General features: G+C 41.2%; 1 protein-coding gene across 5 annotated transcripts in view; it reads left to right on the forward strand.

Moving 5' to 3' along the window:
• The window catches only part of PHACTR2 (phosphatase and actin regulator 2), a 220,067-nt gene that overhangs the window by 145,866 nt on the left and 51,016 nt on the right, over positions 1-23,185 (forward strand). The gene's annotated exons all lie outside the window — the stretch shown is intronic.

Here is a 23,185-nt window from a genome sequence, read left to right on the forward strand (position 1 = left end):
GCATAGAGCCAACGCTCTTAACTTCAGATATAAAAACGATACATGCATATGAATAGGATGAATACATTCAGCAGAACATAACCTTTGCAAAGATATGTTACATGGCATATCTAGCATAAAACATATTTCAGTTATGTCATATTTACCCTCAGAAGCATATTTCTGTAAAGCATTATTGGGTGCAACATCACAGTGACCACAAGTCCTCATCAGCAAACAGCTGATTTAATACACACTGTGGGTTTGAGCTATACATATAGTTCATAAAATCAGTCAGAATTCATAAGTTGTACATAGATAAATTCCTCAGACTGTCACAATTTATTAACACATGGACCGTTACAGGCTTTATTCCCTCCCTTAAATAATAAATTGTATGTACCTCAGCAGATATTTTTCACAAAATCATACTATTAATACATCTGTAATTAAATAACATTCTGTATTCTATATCAACTTCCTTCCTTCAAACCATTTCTATGAGAATGGAATATCAGTTCTCAAAACACCCATGCAAGATAGATAAGTATTATTATTATTCACATTTTACAGATGGGGAAAATGAGGCACAGAAGTTAAGACCTAACATTTTCAATAGTGTCTACTTAGCTTCCTTAGTTTTTTTGAGGGCCTAACTTGAGAGGGCCCAGTTTTTCAAAGGTGTTTAAGACCTGTGATTCCCATTAACTTGGCTCAGGCCCGGCCTGTCTCAAGATGGATGTCTGTAAACTCAATTACCCAAAATTAGTGGATATTTGAAAATGTTGGCCTATGCACATATTTTTCAAAAGCATGTTCATAATCTCACATGGACCAGTTTATGTACAGGAAATACCTAATATTGAGTGCAAATCAGAGCTGTTTCTTGCCTGGCCAGTTGCTGGGCAGAGAATTTGCCTCAAAAGCTTGATCATGCAAGGTGATGAGATGAGATGCTTGGCAGACATGTATCGTAAAAGAAATAAGTTCCTATTTCACTCCGTTTATAGCCATGTAGAACAAAGTCTGCCATATTTTGATGGCATGAACTCTGTCCCTAACTGAGCAAATATATGCATATAGTTACTATTGGGTGCGTTTTCAGGACCAAGGCCAGAGTTCACACCATCAAAACATTGCAGGTTCTGCTCTAAAAGGAGTGAAATGGGAAATTGTTAGAACATAAGAATGGTCATACTGGGTCAGACCAAAGGTCCATCCAGCCCAGTATCCTGTCTACTGACAGTGGCCAATGCCAGGTGCCCCAGAGGGAGTGAACCTAACAGGTCATGATCAAGTGACCTCTCTCTTGCCATCCATTTCCACCCTCTGACAAACAAAGGCTAGGGACACCATTCCTTACTCATCCTGGCTAATAATCATTTATGGACTTAACCTCCATGAATTTATCCAGTTCTCTTTTAAATCCTGTTATAGTCCTAGCCTTCACAACCTCCTCAGGCAAGGAGTTCCACAGGTTGACTGTGTGCTGAGTGAAGAAGAACTTCCTTTTATTTGTTTTAAACCTGGTACCCATTAATTTCATTTGGTGGCCCCTAGTTCTTATATTATGGGAACAAGTAAATAACTTTTCCTTATTCACTTTCTCCACAGCACTCATGATTTTATATACCTCTATCATATCCCCCCTTCGTCTCCTCTTTTCCAAGCTGAAAAGTCTTAGCCTCTTTAATCTCCCCTCATATAACGGGACCCGTTCCAAACCCCGAATCATTTTAGTTGCCCTTCTCTGAACCTTTTCTAATGCCAGTATATCTTTTTTGAGATGAGGGGACCACATCTGTACACAGTATTCAAGATGTGGGTGTACCATGGATTTATATAAGGACAATAAGATATTCTCCGTCTATTCACTATCCCTTTTTTAATGATTCCTAACATCCTGTTTGCTTTTTTGACTGCCGCTGCACGCTGCGTCGACGTCTTCAGAGAACTATCCACGAGGACTCCAAGATCTCTTTCCTGATTAGTTGTAGCTAAATTAGCCCACATCATATTGTATGTATAGTTGGGTTTATTTTTTCCAATGTGCATTACTTTACATTTATCCACATTAAATTTCATTTGCCATTTTGTTGCCCAATCGCTTAGTTTTGTGAGATCTTTTGGAAGTTCTTCACAGTCTGCTTTGGTCTTAACTATCTTGAGCAGTTTAGTATCGTCTGCAAACTTTGCCACCTCACTGTTTACCCCTTTCTCCAGATCATTTATGAATAAGTTGAATAGGATTGGTCCTAGGACTGACCCTTGGGGAACACCACTAGTTACCCCTCTCCATTCTGAAAATTTACCATTTATTCCTGCCCTTTGTTCCCTGTCTTTTAACCAGTTCTCAAGCCATGAAAGGATCTTCCCTCTTATCCCATGACAGCTTAATTTACATAAGAGCCTTTGGTGAGGGACCTTGTCAAAGGCTTTCTGGAAATCTAAGTATACTATGTCAGCTGTCCCCTTGTCCACCTGTTTGTTGACCCCTTCAAAGAACAGTAATAGATTAGTAAGACATGATCTCCCTTTACAGAAACCATGTTGACTTTTGCCCAACAATTTATGTTCTTCTATGTGTCTGACAATTTTATTCTTTCCTATTGTTTCAACTAATTTGCCTGGTACTGACGTTTGTTTGTTTTTAAGATTGCATGGACATTTGCTCACAATTTATTTTTTTCTTAGTTACTAGTTCATTCCCTTGAAGGGCCCTGAAATTCTGAAATGCACTTTACTCCTAGGTGTCATATTTTTTCTAAGCGCCTTCCTTATTTCTTGAATCATAGACGTTTCAGAGACCTATCATCATCTGCAACTTTCCTCTAACTAGGGCAAATCTTCTCTTTATTTCTAAATTGCTTTGATTGTTAGTATGTAATGGGCTATTTTCCTATAATTTATTTAAAACAACTTTCAAATAACTCAGTTATTTCAAATAAATTGTACTGTGGTAAAGGTACAACTAGGATATGGGGTAACTTAGTTATCATGCCGATATAATGGAGCAAACCATATAGTACTAGAATTTAGGTTAAAATTGTGTTTTTAAATTTACACTACAGGTAACATTCCAGATTCAGGATCTGTTCCTATGTATATGTCAATAATCATTGTCTGATTAACAACTATATTTATTAATATTAATGAGATTATTATGAAGCAGTGACCATTTTAAATACTGAATAACTAATTCTGATGTGTTCACGTAAAGGATAATTGCATCAATTTTCACTTGGCCCAACTTTTAAGTTCCAATTCCTGAACTGTGGCACTTCTGGTTTTAAAAGCCTTCCTTGTCTGGATTTAATCAAGCAAATAATACAAAGCAGCTGTTTACCCTATGATTAGAGTTAAATTTTAAATTGGGTCTAACCTAAAGCCTAATTCTAATAACTACACCGTTTTAAAATCTAAACAGCCTACCCATTCTTTCCCCAAACTTTACAGATTAAAGAGAGGATATTTTAATGACTGGGTACTTCTAGTCCTACAGACCTACTTTGGCCAAAACTATTTTTAGTTTAACTTCGTTTATTTCAGCGGAATTATTTCAGCAGTGAATTTGTCCCTTTGTGGCCAAGTTGGAGGAACTCTTCTCCTTGTCCCTGCGTCCAATTTATGTAGGGATAGATTGTACCTTTTAGGAACTGTCCTGAGTATATGAATGAATGCATTGCGGGGATGGGATGTGTCGGGTTGTGAACGTCACTGTGTTGTGTCGTGACATGATGTTACAATCCGATGACATTTCACCTGCCCAAAGACATTTCAGGACCGAACCAACATGCAGGATATACGAGAGTCCCATCAAAATTGGTCCAGTCTGCTGATAACTAGGACAGATGGCAACTATCAAAGGCACAGCACCAAGTTTGAGGCAACAGCAGCCATAACGCCAGGCTCTGACCCAGCTTGAGAGAGAAAGCAGAGGCTGCTGAGTCAGATCTTGATTCATATTTGATCTGCTATATAAGAGCTATTTGTAAGATGGCTACTGTTGAAATTGGGTATTTACATGCATGTATCATTTTTCTTTAGCAAGCAGGAAATAAGAAATCCAAAGATTATTTCTAATGTTGCCTGATCCCTTAAAATGTTAAACCCATACCATTGATAGGCCAGCAAACAAAACCCCACACAACCGTACATCACAATCAGTAAACACAATGTACAGGGATCTCGATGCGCAAATGTTGGGTAATTGGATATGGAACCTTCAATTTCTATGACAGTGGTTTGACTCCAGACCAGGAGGGAAGCGACAGTAAACTATTACCATGTAAAGGCTGTATTGTAAGGATGAGCCCAGTAACGCAGATGCATTATAATTGGAAGTTATCTTTGTAACTTGTCTTAAAATGGAAACTGTGATTAACATTTAAAATGTCTCAAAAATGGGGAATATTGTGGCTAGGGCCATTGTGAGTCTGAAAGGCCTGTCTTGCCCCATATGGAAAAATTATATGGAATGGCCCAGGAATTAAATGTATGGAGTACTGTAAAAATTAATAGGGTCGTTATTATTATGTATCATTTATGATTTGTGTTCCCAAAGCAGCTAGGATCCCTAGTTATGGAAAAGAAGCTCGTTGTGTTAGGCGTTGTACAAATATAGAACAAAAAGATGGTCTGAGATTACTTTTAAAACATATATAATAAAACAGAGGGTGATCTCTTTTAAGTAGTTTTTTAATCATTCTTAGAATTCTATAGAAGGACTATAATTCTCTATCATTGTGTATCATGGTGCAAAAAACACATGGAAAGTGAATCAATTTCTGTTAAATTCTATAACACTTTTGCATATTCTACACATTACTTGTGATTTTGAATACTCTGCTCACACTGGCTGCAGAAGGAAAACATTAGGACAAATAAAAGTAATCTATCAGACTTTTTTTAAGGACAGAGAGGAGAGGGTTTGAAATAAGTAAGCTAACTTCTTTTTACAAAGACCACCTCTTGGACTTCTATTCTGGCAGTGTGGCTTTGTTTGGATATAGCAGAGTGCAGCAGAGAGGAAAAGCAGAATCACTTTCCTGGAACACTTTTAAATCATGCAAACTGTTTTCTTAATTTCAGCAGCGATTTCACAACACAGTCCTTCAGGTGTGAGAGACCAAAACCAGTATTATAGATTAGGTTTAATTTTTTGCCTCTTCAGGATTTCAATTTTTTAACTTTTTCATCTTCAGATTACAGAATAGAGCTCTATTCTGCAGGTAGAACTCACATACAGGTTAAGAGATTTTACATTGAAAAAGTGGCAGACACTCAATGTGCTTGGTAATGAAGGAGTATAGACCATGGGTATGTGTTAATAGATAATTACATGGATCTGAAAGCTCTTGTTTGAGAGCTCTGTCAACCAGGTCATTGTTTTCATCAAACCCATTTTATAAGATTTTTTAAGTCTTCTAATGAGCTGTGGAAATTAATGACGTGAAAAAGGTAATGCTCATGTAAAGATCCCTCTGGCAGGGAATGACAGAAATAGAAAAGAGTTTAGGATCTGACACCTGCATGGATGATATTCCCTTTCCCTCAGTGACAAGGTTGGCAGCTGAACTTTTCTATTAACTTGGCTTTATTAGCCACAACCAAATAATGGACCTGACTGTAAAGCACCTCCTGAACTAAGTTTCCTCCACTCCCAAAAGGACTTTCAGGTGCATGGAATTTTTCAGAAATGGGTCCAGAGTTGTCTTTTGTTAACTTTTATTTCATCATCTTGACTTGGCATTTGGCTAAGGCTTCCTACTACAAGCCCTTACAATATGCAATTCAAGCCAGTATACAGCATTCTGGCCTTTTTTTTTTTAAACCTTTTTTTTTTTTACTGAATGTTTACAAAAAATAATGCTAAAAGCAGAAGTTTTTGTATAACCCAACACTTTAGAATTTATAATATTTCCTAGCCTTTCTTATTCACAAAGTGCCAACAGAGAAAATTCTCTGCATATTATAGAGAATGAAGTTAACCTTGTAAACAGCAGACCCAGGAACTTGTGGTATTTGCTTTAATATTTAGTAGACTGGTTAATTTTTTTTATTTTTCCTAGTGAGTACATATATTCTATTTTAATTAAAGACTACGGGCCTGATTTTCCACTCTTTCACTGATGTTATGACTGTGAAATTCCATTTACTTCTATGCAATTACACCATTAGGATAGAATGGAGGATCAAGTCCCAGATTTTTAAATGTATTTTTTGTATTAATTTGTACATAAATGTGTATTTTATTTATTTGTAGTGAACATATGCACAAAAATGCATTGTTGCCAATGTTTACACCATTTACTGGCTTTTTTTTAAAGCCCAAACTCCTGGAGGCATGTTATTACCCAAGACTCTCAGCTTTCACTTTAAAGAAAATTTAGGTAATTAGCCCTCTTGGTTTCAGAGAAAAGCTTGAAAATGTGAACCTGAAAGGCTCAAAAAAGTAAAAAGAACCCCAATTTTTAAAAAAGTTGTATTTAATACACTCCATGATTTTCGGGAGTCTGACTCACGATTTTGAATGCTTGGGTTTTGCAATACTGCATATGTACACTACTGTAGCTTGTGTGTTGTTAAGATAGGTTCACAAAAAATGGTGTGTGAACTTCGGAAAATCTGGCCTGAAGTATTTAACTTTAAGAAAGAAAGCATAAAGGAAATACACTACCTCATTCTACATGAATAAAATAGTTTATAATATGCATAGAATTTTAATAAATCTATAATCATATAATCTATAATCATAGGGCCATTAGGTGATCTATATTTGCTACTTTCTTATTGTCCTTATTCAAACAAAACTCTCATTGGGTTCTGTTGGAGTTTGCCTGATTAAGAGCTGCAGAATGCAGCACTAAACAATCAAATAGTGCACATCTTTAAATATACACTATAGAGTCTTCTAGGTTTGTTACTGTCTGCAAATATATTTTCACAGCGCAAAACATATCAAGAAGCAGGGGTTGAACTGAGGAGAAAATGGTGCTGGTACGCTTCCAGCCTCTGCATACAAAATAAGATCTACCCTTGCAAGTCACCAAAATGAGATACTGCTCACAGTACATTGTGGAAATATCACGCATGATCTCTCGGCTCTTTCAGCTTGAGTCCCCCTTGGAATGGCTTGATTATGCCCCTTGGATCTGCTACATTCCTTAGACTTGGCTTCTTGATTTGGGGCAGGGAATGAGGGGTGATAGTGTCTCAAGTGCATTCCACACATGATACCAAAGTGAATATTCATTCATAATAAATTGCACAGATTTGTGATATTTTTGTTTTTTTACATGAGTAATGAGTTAGTTAACTATCAGGACATTTAAATAATCACTATGAAGACTGGGCCCTTTCACATCTTAGAGCTATTGTTCCAGACTCAGGAAAAACATTTCTGCATCAATTACATTTTTGAGGTTTTCTTCACAACCATAACAGTGAGAGAGACTTGCTTTATTAAAAAAAAATGAAATGCTGAGATTCTCGTCAACAAGATAGTACATTAAGAGAGCCAGTGCCAGTGTGCTATACTGTTTCCATCAGAGCCCTGTCAAGAAAATATTCCACTCTGATTCACATAAGTTGATCCATTGACAAGATATTCTTAGTTTTTCCCTTTTCTTTAAGATTTTTAATAGAGATGAGCCCAAATAAACCTCTAGAATGGAATATGGGAAAATTTAGAACCAGATTTAGAGCTGAACATTGTGGCTCACGCACGTTGATGTTTAAATAAAGAAATGTCAGTTGGGAAAATAGGATTGCAAACCTCTCATCCTCCCACCACTCAGATAGCAGTAATGATCAAACAAAAATGCTCATAAGAAAGGAGTTAGAGGCAAAGCTAGAATGTCTAAACCTATACCATTCTAAACCCATGCTGTTACATCTCTACCCCGATATAACACGGTCCTCGGGAGCCAAAAAATCTTACCGCATTATACATGAAACTGCGTTGATTCGAACTTTCTTTAGCCTTGAGCATTTCCGTTATTAATAGTCACTTTCCACCCCCTGACTGACCCCTCAGAACCCCCAACCCTACTCCCTGTCCCCTGACTGCCCCGACCACTAGCCACACCCGACAGGCCCCCCGGGACTTCCATGCCCTATGCAACGCCCCCGTTCCCATCTCCTGACTGTCCTGCCTCCAGAACCTCCGAACCATCCAACCCTCCCACTCCCTCTCCCCTGACCGCCCCCCGAGACCCTCTGCCCCTTATCCAACCCCTCAGCCCCAGCCCAGCACCCTTAACACACCGCTCAGAGCAGCATGTCAGAGCCAGACACGCTGATCTGACGGAGCGAGCAGCCCTGCCCCCCCCCCCGAGCGCTGCTTTACCGTGTTTTATTGGGTTGCATTATATCAGTGTAGAGGTGTATTTGTACTGCATTTTGAAAGTTGTAAAGTATTATTGAACTGTTTAATATTAATTAGTTTGTTCCCAAGTGCAGCCACATCTCCTTACACTGAAGACTCTTAGGGTCTCTCTTCACTGCACAGTTACCTCAGGCTCTTACTCAACTGTTGTCTCAAACTTCCGTCCTGTCTACATACAAAACCTCTTCAGCTGAGTGTGGTGGTGCTTTCAACCTAGGCTAGCTGGCCTGTCTGAGAGCGGCAGGCCAGCACTCAGGTGTTGCTATCACTTGGGCTGGTAACCCACCCAATCTGAAGTAAGGACATAAGCTAAATCACTCCAGTGCTAATAATCCTCCAGTGCCTTCCCACATTTCCCCCTTTGTGCCCAGAAGGACGGACAAGTTCTCCCACAATTCACTGAGAGAGAACCACAGAGTGGCTCGGCTTACTGCAGCACAAAGAACCATGGGCCATGCCTTCAGAAGTCCTAGCAACACATGTAGATGAGCACAGCGCCAATGAGGACCTAGTAACTCGGCTAGGGGTTTGCAATGTGGCTGCTCCCACCCAGCCTAGGCCAACCTGAGTGCTCAAGCCCAAGTGCCAATCACCCAAGTTAATGCTGCAGTGAAGAAATATTCTTATCTACTATGGAGCCTGTTGTCAAGACGTACGCACACAAAAGACCTGGAATGACTTGATCTGCTCTTAAATTTTCTAAATAGATAGAATAACTTTTATAGACTCATTTAAATTCTATAGTTATTTTCCTTAAAGGTGGGGTTTGAAGTGAAACCTCATTCGGGCTGAATGCATCCTATCACAAGCTGCTTCCTAGAGATAAAAAGTTCATCCTTATACCTACTGAAGAGAGATTCCTAGGAAAAGCAGAAGTTAAAATGTTGCATTTGCTTAGCAGGTGGCTCTTGTTGCCCCACTAATTAACGCAGCAGGAAAGACATTACCTGCTGATCTATAATGGAAAAGGAGCAGGGAGGTCACAGGTGCAGGGCAGAAGGGCCTCTTCCCCAAACAGCTGGGAGGGGAGATATACCTGTGTTTTGGACAAAGGTGGGTGGGTGTGTGTGTGTGTTACAACTATGAAGGTAGCACTTGGCCTAAGATTATTAGCAGAATTATTGTCCTGTTTTTAGTTTGTTCTCTTAAAGGCCTAACAAATATCCTACCCTGGTAAATATGTGTATAGGGAGAAGGCTTTTCTTGTCAGTCTGAAAATAGATTCATAGATACAAAGGTCAGAAGGGACCATTCTGATCATCTAGTCCGACCTCCTGCACAACGCAGGCCACAGAATCTCACCCACCCACTCCTACAAAAAAGCTCACCTATGTCTGAGCTATTGAAGTCCTCAAATCGTGGTTTAAAGACTTCAAGGAGCAGAGAATCCTCCCTCAAGTGACTCGTGCCCCATGCTACAGAGGAAGGCGAAAAACCTCCAGGGCCTCTTCCAATCTGCCCTGGAGGAAAATTCCTTCCCGACCCCAAATATGGCAATCAGCTAAACCCTGAGCATATGGGCAAGATTCACCAGCCAGATACTACAGAAAATTCTTTCCTGGGTAACTCAGATCCCATCCATCTAATATCCCATCTCAGGGGATTAGGCCTATTTACCCTGAATATTTAAAAATCAATTAATTACCAAAATCCCATTATCCCATCATACCATCTCCTCCATAAACTTATTGAGTAGAATCTTAAAACCAGATAGATCTTTTGCCCCCACTGCTTCCCTTGGAAGGCTATTCCAAAACTTCACTCCTCTGATGGTTAGAAACCTTCGTCTGATTTCAAGTCTAAACTTCCTGGTGGCCAGTTTATACCCATTTGTTCTTGTGTCCACATTGGTGCTGAGCTGAAATAATTCCTCTCCCTCTCCTGTATTTATCCCTCTGATATACTTATAGAGAGCAATCATATCTCCCCTCAACCTTCTTTTAGTTAGGCTAAACAAGCCAAGCTCCTTAAGTCTCCTTTCATAAGACAAGTTTTCCATTCCTCGGATCATCCTAGTAGCCCTTCTCTGTACCTGCTCCAGTTTGAATTCATCCTTTTTAAACATGGGAGACCAGAACTGCACACAGCATTCCAGGTGAGGTCTCACTAGTGCCTTGTATAATGTACTAAAACTTCCTTATCCCTACTGAAAATACCTTTCCTGATGCATCCCAAAACCGCATTAGCTTTTTTCACAGCCATATCACATTGGCAGCTCATAGTCATCCTATGATCAACCAATACTCCAAGGTCCTTCTCGTCTTCCGTTACTTCTAAATAGAATGTAAGAGTGTCTTTCAAGTGATTTCACTGGGCTTTGGATCAGTCCTTTGAAATAGAACCGTGGTATAGGCTTGACCAGGCTGTATCATGCAGTTTTGGGGTTTTTTTACAAAATCTTCACGTAATTGTATTGTGCTAAGAGCTGAAAAATCTACATAACATATGGTGCAAATATTTAAAAAGATGGAGAACCAGATATGGAAATATTTGTACTGATGTGGGAATGATGGTTGGAATTTTTCCCTTTAGCAACATATTTTCCATGCTGTATCTCATAAAATCCATTCACTGTGAACCCAGTTGTGCACTTTCTGTATAAAGGGCTTTTAAAATAATGTTAAAACAAACAGTGAATGGCATCAACTCAAGATTTTTCCTCTCAGTGTCTATTTGCTGGAGAGGCAGCAGTTTATATCTTGGCATGAAGCAGCTGCCACTTCAAAGCCCCATGGTAAGAGTATATGGAATTGAGGCCAGAAACCATTTTTAGCCTGATTAGATCAGGATTAAGACCAGAGAAAAACTCAAAACTAAATCAGAATCAGCTGGGGCTCATCTTGAAAAGACCAAAACAAAAAAATTGGCAGGTATCTAGGCTCTCAGATTACTTTTTAAATGCAAGAATGGGGTTTTTAAGACTGCTTGAGGCTTATTGTTACTGAATGGCACAAAGCATTCTTTTTGCAATAAATAAATAAAGTTGATTCTTCACCTTTCCATGAAAAGTAAGTCCTATGTTAAATTGGGCTACTGCAAAAAATATAGTAGTCAGTGGAATCCCTTGCACGAGTAGGGTTTACTGGGGTGAATGGGTGTTGCAGGATTCGGTTTACACAAAATATGCTATATTCACGCACTGTCTCACAAAACCCAACCCTTCCCATCTAAGGATGAAGCCTTGGACTTGCTGAAATCAGTGGAAGTTTTGCCATTGAATTCAGTGTGGCCAGGACTTCACCCTAAGATTTTTTGCGTTTGCTGGAGAAGGGTCTCTGGGAACTGAGTTTATATCACATTAGCATTTCTTAGCAGGCAAGCACATTATGCTTATGGAATTGGTTGCATTTCATAACATGAGTATGGGGCACAATGCTATCTAGTTTACTAGAGCTCCAAACTGAGTTTGCATTTCTATAAAACCACAAGGATCATATCATCAAGTAAAAGGCAACTATGCTATAAAGATCTCACCTCTAAGGCCAGTTCTTATTAGATTTGCATAAATATTGTCGACAAGGTCAGTTAGACTAGCAAACAACACTAAATTAGTTATACTGCACGAGTATATAAAACATGCTATATTAAAATACTGTATATTTCCATATCTGTTTCACATTAATATTGTTTTTAAATCACCATATTTGATGATGGAATTTAATATAGAAGAATTATTGTGGTTTGCGTTACAGCTTCCAGAAATGTGCTAAGTGGATTAGGTAGAAAGCCCTGGTGCCTTGTCCCAAAAAACTGTATAATTTAAGGCCCTGAACCTGGAAAGAGATTTATTGATGTGGACCCCTGTGCCCGCAGGGAGTCCTTTAGACTTCAACAGGATTCCAAGTAAGTGTAAAGGTCTACAAGGGCAGATCCCTTTGCAAGACTGGGGCTTTAGTATCAGACATGGTGCTTGGAGTGGGGATAAAAAACAGTAAAGAAGGGATCTAAGGGAGAACAAAGGTAACAGTAATAAGATCTGGTGGTCACTTACCTAGTTATATGTACATCCTGGTGGTTAAGTTTAAAAGAATTTGCAAGGATAGAATTTCATATTGTGACCACTCTGAATGAGGAGAAGGTGGTAGCTTGGAAAATCAGAAAAAGGAGACATTTCAAATGTGGGAGACAGCATGAATAAAGATACAGAAATCTTGTGGGAGGATCAGCTGAATAGTGGCTCTGTGGCTGGTGGTGTCAATGGAGCAGGAGGGGATAGAGTTTTATGTTGGGTCTGCAAGGCAAATTTAAGAAACTTAAGCTGAATGTATGACAGGTTTCAGAGGGGTAGCTGTGTTAGTCTGAATCAGAAAAAGAAAAAGGGGAGTCCTTCTGGCACCTTAGAGACTAACAAATTTATTTGGGTAAAAGCTTTCGGGGGCTAAACCCACTTCATCAGATGCACGGAATGAAAAATACAGTAGGCAGGTATAAATACACAGCACATGAAAAGAGGGGAGTTGCCTTACCGAGTGGGGGGGGTCAGTGCTAATGAGGCCATTTCAATTAGGGTGAATGTGGCCTATTTCCAACAGTTGACAAGAAGGGGTGAATATCAACAGAGGGAAAATTACTTTTTGTAGTGCTAACAAGGCCAATTCAATCATGGTAGATGCGGCCCATTTAATGAAGGAGAAAGAGCCTGCAGAAGTATTGAAAGGTGTGGGTGGGGACAACATGGTTAAATCAACAGGCAAGGAATAAAGGTAATAGTGTATCAGAAACTGAATGAGAGTTAACAATGTGATGATGTTGTGAAAAAGGCTAATATTCTGGAGGATTGCATTTCAGATATTGGAGGTAATTGTCCTACTCTGCTCAGCTCTGGTGAGGCCTCATCTGGAGTACTGTGTCCAGTTCTAGGCATCACACTTTAGGAAAGATGTGAACAAATTGGAGAGAGTCCAGAGGAGAGCATCAAAAATGATAAAAGGTTGAGAGAGCCTGGGAGGATAAGAAAAGGAGTACTTGTGGCACCTTAGAGACTAACAAATTTATTAGAGCATAAGCTTTCGTGAGCTACAGCTCACTTCATCTGAAGTGAAGCTTATGCTCTAATAAATTTGTTAGTCTCTAAGGTGCCACAAGTACTCCTTTTCTTTTTGCGAATACAAACTAACACGGCTGCTACTCTGAAACCTGGGAGGATAAGGTTATTGAGGAAAGGTTTAAAAAAAAATGGGCATGTTTAATCTTAAGAAGAAGACTTAATTTTATCAGATTTCCCCTCATTCTTTAAATATGTTAAGGGCTGTTATAAGGAGAACAGTGATCAATTGTTCTCCATGTCAGCTGAAGGTAGGACAAAAGGTAATGGGCTTAATCTACAACAAGAAAGATTCAGGACCAATATTAGGAAAAACTTTCTAACTATAAGGGTAGTTAGTGCTGGAATAGGCTTCTAAGGGAGGTTGTGGAATCCCCCTCACTGGAGGTTTTTAAGAATAAGTTGAACAAACACCTGTCAAGAATAGACTAGGTTTACTTGGTCCTGTCTCAGCTCAGGGTGCTGGGCTTGATGACCTCTTGAGGTCCCTGCCAGCCCTACATGTCTATGGTTCTGTAATTTTAGCCACTGCATTTTTAATGGACTGAGTATCAGGGAAGCCTTGTTATAATCAAGACAGGAAATGATCAGACCTGGATGAGACTTCTAGTTGTGTCCATATTCCCTGGGTGTATTGTAAGCGGTGTCCATCGCATAGCCTATAGCTTGCCTAAAACATTCCATTACAAGACCACTATTTTTGGTTATTTATAACTTTGCCAAACTTAAGCTGTTTTGGGCTCAAATTTTCCATGCTGGGTATCTGACTTGATCTGAGTTTGTGTTGGGGCTTTTTGTTTCTGTTTTAAATTTCATCCAAAAATAATTCAGCCATTTCCGAGAATGAGATTAGGGAAAATATATATTGTTTTGCCCATGTTTTAAAAAAAAAAAATCTCAAATCCATTGAGAAGTTCTAGCACCTTTGTGATTTGAGTATGGGCTTGAAATTTGGTGTGTTGGGGGGGAGAGCGGTCACGCTGGTGTCAGGAATGTTTATCATCCCATGAAAAACCAGCCAAATTTGGCCAAATTATAAACCCCTGAAAACTGAAGTTCGCATATGCTCAATGGAGACTTCTTGACATTTGGAGGCTACATTCTCCATAGAATCTGTCTGCACTGAGCATACTCCATCCTCTCACAATAAGATCATAAGAATGGCCATACTGGGTCAGGTCAAAGGTCCATCTAGCCCAGTATCCTGTCTTCCAACAGTAGCCAATGCCAGGTGCCCCAGAGGGAATGAACAGAACAGGTAAGCATCAAGTGATCCATCCCCTATGGCCAATTCCCTGCTTCTGGCAAACAGAGGCTAGGGACACCATCCCTGCCCATCCTGGCTAATAGCCATTGATGGACCCATCCTCCATGAACTTATCTAGTTCTTTTTTGAACCGTTATAATCTTGGCCTTCACAACACACTCTGGCAAGGAGTTCCACAGGTTGACTGTGCGTTGTGTGAAGAAATACTTCCTTTTGTTTGTTTTAAACCTGCTGTCTATTAAATACCTGTGTGCTAGTTGAACTGGATTTGTGCCATCCCCACAGAGCAACTGATCTACACTAGTGGCCAGGTAGCATGGAAGAGAAGGAGGAAGAAACCTGAATAGCATGCAGGGGATGAGAGAAGTGGAGGGCATGTTTAGTAAATTTAAAACATGACCCAGGCAGGAGCAAGAGCTGAAAAGTAGGGAGCAGGAGCAGGAAGGAGGGAAACAGCATAGGGGAGGATAGGAGCAGTGTGTACAGGGGCAGGGATCAGGAATGGAAGGACATATGCAGGAGGATGGATGGAAGGGGGATGGGAATAAAGGGAAGAGGGGGAAAAAAAGGGGAGTAGGAGCCAGCTGAATCAACTCTAGGGAGAGGATACAGGGGTAAGAACTAGGGTAGGAGGTAGGATGGGAGGGCCCAGGGACAGGAGCTAGAGAGGGGGCAAAATGGTTTATAACCATTAGACCATGCCCTCCTCCCACAATCTGGACTTGAACTGAGGAGATTTTTGTCTTGATAATTCTCTGCTACCAGCAAATAGCAAAACCCCCTAGGAAACTGCATTTCATCCCACCACCTCTAGTGGCTGGGCCACATAGACAACAGCCTGATACCGCTATCAGTAACTCCCATAGCTCTAATGGCGGAGGTCTATGCAATGCAAGGTTCCCAGCCTGCTTATGAACCACATGGCTGTCAATATGGTTCCACATGACAGAATTTCTGGGGGGTTTTCAGTTTGCATATTTAAACTTAGGAAATTACATTCAAAAATATCTCTGAGAATGGTTGGATTCTTTTGACAGTTCTGGCCTTGTTCTCTCTTCCCCGTTTTACAGATGAGGACAATAATACCATCTGACCTCACAGGGGTGTTGTGAAGGTAACTTCATTAATATTTGTGAAGCACTCAGATTCTGTGGTGAGATCACCACAGAAATGCCCATGAGGAAATTAATAATTTTCAGAGCAGTGTTTGAATGGTGTGCAGTAAACAAGACCTAGGGCCACACATTGAATAGTAAATATTAAAAGAAAAAGAAAGAACAACCACTTGTTCAGTGAGCACCATTCATCCCAGGCACTGAATGAGGCAGAGATCCTATGGAAAAAATAGCATGTGATCATGTAATGAAAGGTTTTGTCATAATGCATAGGCACAAGGGGGCTGAAATAAGGCACAGGCAATCTTAGTTCTGGCATTTCCTAACTTGAGTGCTTGATTTGTGCATTCTTAAGTCTTTTCTAAAATAGTTTTTTGGATTTAATTATTGTCTTAAGCGAATGAATCCCAGCATAAGTGCATTTACTTTTTGAAAATATTGGATCGTGAAATGCACAGTAATGAATAATCTAATATCTGTGATATGCCATAAATTATTATTAAGATTCAACCTTATTAGATGCTGGCGTCCCTTCATATTAAGGTAACATAAGTAGTCACAATATACCTCTTATACAAGAGTACAGAATCTTGGTCGGATGTATTTGTTATGCAACCTTTTTTGTACATAGGAACTAAATTCATAGCAAATATTAACGTGATTTCTAATGTTCTTTCCAATAATCAAATAAATTGAGAACATTATATTATCACGCTGGGCTAACAGAACATAATTTATTTAAAGTAATTTATAAAACACTGTCAGTTAATACTAGGAATGATGAAGGATCAAGACCATAGCCTCCTTCTGCATGAATTTCCCAGTCTTTAAAATGGGGATAAATATATTTAAGGGGTGCTGTGAAGCTTACATAATCGTAGAACAGGAAGGGACTTCGAGAGGTCATCTAGTCCAGTCCCCTACACTCAAGGCAGGACTAAGTATTATCTAGACCATCCCTTACAGGTGTTTGTCCATCCTGCTCTTAAAAATCCCCAGTGGTGGTTATTCCAGTGCTTAACCACCCTGACAGCTAGGAAGTTTTTCCTAATGTCCAACATAAACCTCCCTTGCTGCAATTTAAGCCCATTGCTTCTTGTCCTATCCTCAGAGGTTAAGAAGAACAATTTTTCTCCCTCCTCCTTGTAACAACCTTTTATGTACTTGAAAACTGTTATCGTGTCCCCTCTCAGTCTTCTCTTTTCCAGACTAAACAAACCCAATTTTTTCAATCTTCCCTCATAGGTCATGTTTTCTGACCTTTAATCATTTTTGTTGTTCTTCTCTGGACTTTCTCCAATTTGTCCACGTCTTTCCTGAAATGGGGCGCCCAGAAATGGAAACAATACTCCAGTTGAGGCCTAAACAGCGCGGAGTAGAGTGGAAGAATTACTTCTCGTGTCTTGCTTACAATACTCCTGCTAATACATCCCAGAATGATGTTTGCTTTTTTTGCAACAGTGTTACACTGTTGACTCATATTTAGCTTGTGATCCACTTTGACCCCCATTTTTCCACTGAATGCATCCGATGAAGTGAGCTGTAGCTCACGAAGGCTTATGCTCAAATAAATTTGTTAGTCTCTAAGGTGCCACAAGTACTCCTTTTCTTCTTACTATGACCCCCAGACCCTTTTCCGCAGTCCTACCTAGGCAGTCATTTCCCATTTTGGATGTGTGCAACTGATAGTTCCTTCCTAAGTGGAGTACTTTGCATCTGTCCTTATTGAATGTCCTTACTGAATTTGTCCTTGTTGAATTTCATCCTATTTATTTAAGACCATTTCTCCAGTTTGTCCAAATCATTTTGAATTTTAGTCCTATCCTCGAAAGCACTTGCAAACCCTCCTAGCTTGGTATCATCCACAAACGTTATAAGTGTACTCTCTATGCCATTATCTAAATCATTGATGAAGATATTGAACAGAACCAGACCCAGAACCAATCCCTGCAGTACCCCCTTGTTATGCCCTTCCAGCATGACTGTGAGCCACTAATAACTACTCTCTGGGAATGATTTCCCAACCAGTTATGCACCCACCTTATAATAGCTCCATCTAGGTTGTATTTCCCAAGTTTGTTCATGTGAGACAGTATCAAAAGCCTTACTAAAGTCAAGATATACCACATCTACCACTTCCCTCCTATCTACAAGACTTGTTACACTGTCAAAGAAAGCTGTCAGGTTGGTTTGACATGATTTGTTCTTGACAAATCCATGCTGACTGTTACTTATCACCGTATTATCTTCTAGGTAGTATGTGTAGTAATGGTAGTATTGTGCTTTGAAAGTGTAAAGAGTTGCATCCTAATATGAAAGAAAGTGTTTCATGGTTCTTTTTATTTTTCATTTAAAACAATTATAAATTCAGGTGTTACCCAGTAGCACTGGAGAAACATCATCATGAGAAATGAAGAGTAAAACCAGATTATGGGTCCAATCTAGTGCCTACTGAAGTCAGTGTAAAGAATGCGATTGATTTCAGTGGAGATTGGATCAGGCCCTATAAGCAGAAAATGATACTGATCAGTCTAGTTTCACTGTCCAGGGCAAAGTGAAATGCAAAAAGGAAGCAGTAAGCATAAATGGTAAGAACTAAGTGAATTAGGTTCTGAAAACTGCAAGATTTTTAATCTAAATTGTTATTAGTAAAACAGGTAAGCAATTTTTTATGTGCCTGCATTATTGTCTCTGGAAACTATGTGATAGAATGATGCATTCAGTGCAGTACTATCATCATAAATAAACCTGCTTACTATGATGGTTAAGACCCCAGTCATTCAACAGTATGTGCACAGGTGGCCTTTATTTCTTTGTCATGTCCCATTGACTTTAATGGTACTCTCCAGAGGGCATAAGTGTCCACCAACACACATCTCTTTGCAAGAACTGGACATTAATCTGTATGCTTGTCATGGCCATGATTTTTGTGAATTTCAAAAGAACCTAAGTTCTGTTTTCAAAAGTGACTTAGACCATGTCTACACTATGAAAGTACTTCGATTTTACAGAAGTCAATTTTTGGGAACAGATAGTATAAAGTCGAGTGCATGTGTCCACACTAAGCACATTAATTCGGCGGTGTGCATCCACAGTACTGTGGCAAGCGTCGACATTCCGAGTTGTGCACTGTGGGTAGCTATCCCGCAGTCCCCGCTGCCTAATGGAATTCTGGGCTGAGCTCCCAATGCCTGATGGGGCCAAAAATTTGTCATGGGTGGTTATGGGTAAATGTTGTCAGTCAACCCTCCCTCCCTCCGTGAAAGCAACAGCAGAAAATCATTTTGCACCCTTTTCCCTGGATTGCCCTAGCAGACGCCGTAGCATGGCAAGCATGGAGCCCATTCAGCTCACTGCAGCAGTTATGACCATTGTAAACACCTTGCACATTATCTTGCAGTTTATGCAGAACCAGCACCTGAAAAATCAGGTGAGGAGGCGACGGCTGAGAGGTAATGAGGACATGAACACAGATTTCTCTAAAACCGCGGTCCCCAGCAATTTGGAGATCATGGTGTTACTGGGGCAGGCTCATGCCGTGAAACGCCGATTCTGGGCCTGGGAAACAAGCACAGAGTGGTGGGACCACATAGTGTTGCAGGTTTGGGATGATTCCCAGTGGCTCTGAAACTTTCACATGTGTAAGGGCACTTTCATGGAACTTTGTGACTTGCTTTCCCCTGCCCTGAAGCGCAAGAATACCAAGATGAGAGCAGCCCTCACAGTTCACAAGCAAGTGGCAATAGCCCTGTGGAAGCTTGCAACGCCACACAGCTACCGGTCAGTCGGTAATCAATTTGGAATGGGCAAATCTACCGTGGGGGTCGCTGTGATGCAAGTAGCCAATGCAATCATTGAGCTGCTGCTATCAAAGGAAGTGACTCTGGGAAATGTGCAGGTCATACTACATGGCTTTGCTGCAATGGGATTCCCTAACTGTGGTGGGGTTGTAGACGGACTGCATATCCCTATCTTGGGACTGGACCACCAGGGCAGCCAGTACATAAACCGCAAGGGGTACTTTTCAATGGTTCTGCAAGCACTGGATCACAAGAGATGTTTCACCAACATCATTGTGGGGTGGCCGGGAAAGGTTCATGACGCTCACGTCTTCAGGAATTCTGGTCTGTTTAAATGGCTGCAGGAAGGGATTTACTTCCCAGACCAGAAAATAACTGTTGGGGATGATGAAATGCCTATAGTTATCCTTGGGGACCCAGCCTACCCCTTAATGCCCTGGCTCATGAAGCCATACACAGGCACTCTGGACAGTAGTAAGGAGCTGTTCAACTATAGGATGAGCAAATGCAGAATGGTGGCAGAGTGTGCATTTGGACATTTAAAGGGTCGCTGGCGCAGTTTACTGACTCGCTCAGACCTCAGCAAAACCAATATTCCCATTGTTATTGCTGCTTGCTGTGTGCTCCACAATCTCTGTGAGAGTAAGGGGGAGACGTTTATGGCGGGGTGGGAAGTTGAGGCAAATCGCCTGGCCACTGAATACGCGCAGCCAGACACCAAGCTGATTAGAAGAGCACAGCAGGAAGCGCTGCGCAATAGAGAAGCTTTGAAAGCAAGTTTCATGACTGGCCAGGATACTGTGTGACACTTCTGTTTGTTTCTCCTTGAAAACCCACCCCCTTGGTTGCCTCTAAATTCCCTGTAAGCCACCTGCCCTTCCCCCTTCGATCACAGCTTGCTTGCAAAGGAAATAAAGTCACTATTATTTAAAAAAACATGTATTCTTTATTAATTGATTATAAAAATAGGGAGATAACTCGCAAGGTAGCCTGGGTGCGGTGTGGGAGGAGGGAAGAAAAAGGCCACTTCAAAACTTGTTGAATGACGGCCTTCTGTTGCTTGGGCTGTCCACTGGGATGGCGTGGTTGGGTGTCCAGAGCCTTTCCCCTCCCTGCGTTCTTGGGTGTCTGGATGAGGAGGCTATGGAACTTGGGGAGGACGGAGGGTGGTTAAGCAGGGGCTGCAGCGGCAGTCTGTGATCCTGCTGCCGTTCATGAACCTCCATCAGATGCCGGAGCATATCCGTTTGATCCTGCAGTAGCCCCAGCGTTGCATCATGCCTCCTCTGATCTTCCTGCCGCCACCTCTCCTCACGTTCATTGGCCACTTTCCTGTACTCTGCTATTGTGTCCCTCCACACATTCTGCTGAGCTCTGTCAGTGCTGGATGACTGCATGAGCTCAGAGAACATTTCATCGCGCATGCGTTTTTTTTTTTTTGCTGCCTTATCTGAGAGAGCATTTGGGATGGAGGAGGGAGGCTTGAAACATTTTTAGCTGCTGGATGAAAAAAGGGAGTGAAGTATTTAAAAAAGTACATTTTACAGAACAATGGCTATACTCTTTCACAGTGAACAACACTATTCACATTACATAGCACATGTGATTTTGGTAAAAGGTCGCATTTTGCATCTTGTATTGAGTGCCTGCGGCTTTGGTGTTAGAGATCACACACGCAGTGCCAGGCAACAGAATTAGGCTTGCAGGCAGCCATGGTAAGCCATAGTCTTTTGGCTTCTGCAACCTTCATAACAGCAGCGCCCTCCTCTCCCATACCAAGCAAAGCATGTTGAGTTGGCCATTTAGTGCTGCGGTTTTCTTGTTAACCAAACTAACCCCCCCCCCCATACAGTTCTCTGGGATGATTGCTTTACCCCTCACCCCACCCCATGGCTTGTATCAGGGAAGATCCTACTAGCCAAATGCGAAGAGCTCAGCGCCAGTCCCCCCCCCACCACCATGTGGCTAACTGCGGGGAGGATTTCTTTTCAGCCACAGTGTCCCCTTAATTAAATTCCCCTATTTCAACCAGGTTACCATGAACGATATCACTCTCATGAGGATAACACGGAGAGATAAAGAACGGATGTTGCTTGAATGCCAGCAAACACCGGGACCATACGCTGCCAGGCTTTGTCGTGCAATGATACCAGATTACTTGCTACTAGCATGGTGTAGTAAAGTGTCCTACCATGGAGGACGGAATAAGGCTGCTCTCCCCAGAAACTTTCTGCAAAGGCTTTTAGAGTACCTCTAGGAGAGCTTCATGGAGATGTCCCTGGAGGATTTCCACTCCATCCCCAGACACAATAACAGACTTTTCCAGTAGCTGTACTGGCCACGAATGCATCCCAAGTCCTCAGGGCTACTTAATCATTAAAAAATGCTTGCTTTTATAACGTACTATATTTAAAAAGGTACACTCACCAGAGGTCCCTTCTCCAGTTTGGTTGGGTTGGGAAGGTATTTCAGTCAGGGTGATAAAAAGATCCTGGCTGTCAGGGAGAACAATATGCTGTGTGCTCTCCTCAAACTCCTCCTCCTCATCTTCCCCATCCGCAAAATCCTCAGGCATGGCGGAGAGTACCCCATCATTGGAGTCCATGGACGGGGTGGGGTAGTGGTGGCAGACCCCCCCCTTAGAATTGCATGTAGCTCAGTGTAGAAGCGGCATGTCTGGGGCTCTGTCCCAGAGCATCAGTTTGATTCTTTGGTTTTCTGGTACGCTTGTCTGAGCTCCTTAAGTTTCATGCGGCACTGTGTTGCGTCCCTGCTGTAGCCTCTGTCCCTCATGGCCTTGGAGATTTTTTGAAATGTTTTGGTATTTCGTCTTTTGGAATGGAGTTCTGATAGCACAGATTCCTCTCCCCATACAGCTATCAGATCCAGTACCTTCCGTTCAGTCCATGCTGGAGCTCTTTTTTGATTCTGGGACTGCATGGTCACCTGTGCTGATGAGTTCGCCTAGCCAAACAGGAAATGAGATTCAAAATTTCCCGGGGCTTTTCCTATACACCTGGCCAGTGCATCAGAGTTCAGAGTGCTGTCCAGAGCAGTCACAATGGTGCACTGTGGAATAGCTCCTGGAGGCCAATACCTTCGAATTGCATCCACACTAACCCTAATTCAAAACGGCGATGTTGATTTCAGCCCTAATCCCTTTGTTGGGGAGGAGTACAGAAATCAGTTTTAAGAGCCCTTTATGTCGAAAAAAATGGCTTTGTTTTGTGGATGGGTGCAGGGTTAATTCGATTTTTTGGGGTCGGGAAGGAATTTTCCTGGAGGAATTTTCCTCCAGGACAGATTGGAGAGGCCCTGGAGGTTTTTTTGCCTTCCTCTGTAGCATGGGGCATGGTTGACTGGAGGGAGGCTTCTCTGCTCCTTGAAGTTTTGAACCATGATTTAAGGACTTCAATAGCTCAGACATGGGTGTGGTTTTTCATAGGAGTGGGTGGTTGACATTCTGTGGCCTGCGCTGTGCAGGAGGTCGGACTAGATGATCAGAATGGTCCCTTCTGACCTTAGTATCTATGAATCTATGATTTAATGCTGCTAAATCCGACATAAACTCGTAGTGTAGACCAGGCCTTA

Source organism: Dermochelys coriacea, chromosome 3 (assembly GCF_009764565.3).
Source record: "Dermochelys coriacea isolate rDerCor1 chromosome 3, rDerCor1.pri.v4, whole genome shotgun sequence".
Taxonomy (NCBI): domain Eukaryota; kingdom Metazoa; phylum Chordata; order Testudines; family Dermochelyidae; genus Dermochelys; species Dermochelys coriacea.